The sequence below is a fragment of the Octopus bimaculoides genome, chromosome 8 (assembly GCF_001194135.2).
Source record: "Octopus bimaculoides isolate UCB-OBI-ISO-001 chromosome 8, ASM119413v2, whole genome shotgun sequence".
Lineage (NCBI taxonomy): Eukaryota > Metazoa > Mollusca > Cephalopoda > Octopoda > Octopodidae > Octopus > Octopus bimaculoides.
The window spans coordinates 91,049,166-91,050,576 of NC_068988.1; the positions used below are offsets into that span (position 1 = coordinate 91,049,166).

Below are 1,411 nucleotides of genomic sequence, written 5' to 3' on the forward strand. Positions count from 1 at the left end.
TATCCCAGCATGGTCGCTGCCTAATGAATGAAACGAGCAAAACAAAAGTGTTCACATTAAGGCGGCGAGCTGGCAGAAACGTTAGCACGAAGGGCGAAATGCTTAGCAGTATTTCGTCCGCCGCTACGTTCTGAGTTCAAATTCCACCGAGGTCGACTTTCCTTTCATCCTTTCGGGTCGATTAAACAAGTACCAGTTACGTACTGGGGTCGATATAATCGACTTAATCCGTTTGTCTGTTCTTGTTTGTCCCCTCTGTGTGTAGCTCCTTGTGGGCAGTAAAGAAATAAGAATCGTTAGCATGCCGGACGAGATGCTTAGCGGTATTTCGTCCTTTACGTTCTGAGTTTAAAATCCACTGAGGTTGACTTTACCTTTCACCTTTTGGGGTCGATAAAATATGCACCAGTTGAGCACCGGGATCAATGTAATCGCCGGCCTTGTGCCTAAATTTGAAGCCAATATATGTTAATATTGCAAAAGTAACAGTAGTTGTGGTATGGGTACATACTCTGTAACAGGAAGTCACCGCATGGTGATTCCCTACGTAGATGACGCCTTTGCACCGCTCAAGCGACAGCCCTCCAATACATGGGTCTATTTAGGTTACTAGAGAGGGTTTTACGAGGCCGGAGTGCAAATCCAGCCTCAACCACTTTTACCTGTCTCTTACAAGCAGAGCAAGTGTTGAACTTATTCTTTGGCATGCCAATACCATGAAGCACTAGAGCAACGTGAAATGAAATATTTTACTCAAAAACACAACATACTACCCGGACCGGTACTCGAAACCCCGACCTTGTGATCGTGGTTGCAACACTCTAATCACTAGGCCCTTAGCCTTCAAAACATTGCCAAAAGCTGAGAAGTAAATCAAACAGGAAAAATATGGGCTTCTATTGGTAAGGAAAACAAGCGACAATATAATCCAAGTACTTGTATTTTATTGTCGTTTGAGTATGCATAAATACTTTTCTACTCTAGGCACAAGGCCCGAAATTTTCGGGAAGGGGACCAGTCGATTAGATCGACCCCAGTACTCAACTGGTACTTAATTTATCGACACCGCAGGATGAAAGGTAAACTCGACCTCGGTGGATTTTGAACTCGGAACGTAAAGACAGACGAAATAAGCATTTCGCCTGGTGTGCTTAACGTTTCTGCCAGCTCGCCAACTTATGAGTATGCATAAATAGAGAAATGAAGAGAGATACTTAACGTCGCAAAGTTAAGAGAAAAACGTGTTTAGTTCACGTCAAGAGCTTGTAACTGAAACTGAAAATATAACTAAATAATGTAACTTTGTATTCTTAACTGGCACTAATTTCCGTTCTTTTGTTATATTCAAATAGGATTGCCAAAATTTACTTTAAACAATTAACACAAATGTTTAGTTTTAATGATATATATA

General features: G+C 41.5%; 1 protein-coding gene across 3 annotated transcripts in view; it reads right to left on the bottom strand.

Moving 5' to 3' along the window:
* The window catches only part of LOC106882186 (delta-like protein C), a 19,765-nt gene that overhangs the window by 16,099 nt on the left and 2,255 nt on the right, over positions 1–1,411 (bottom strand). The gene's annotated exons all lie outside the window — the stretch shown is intronic.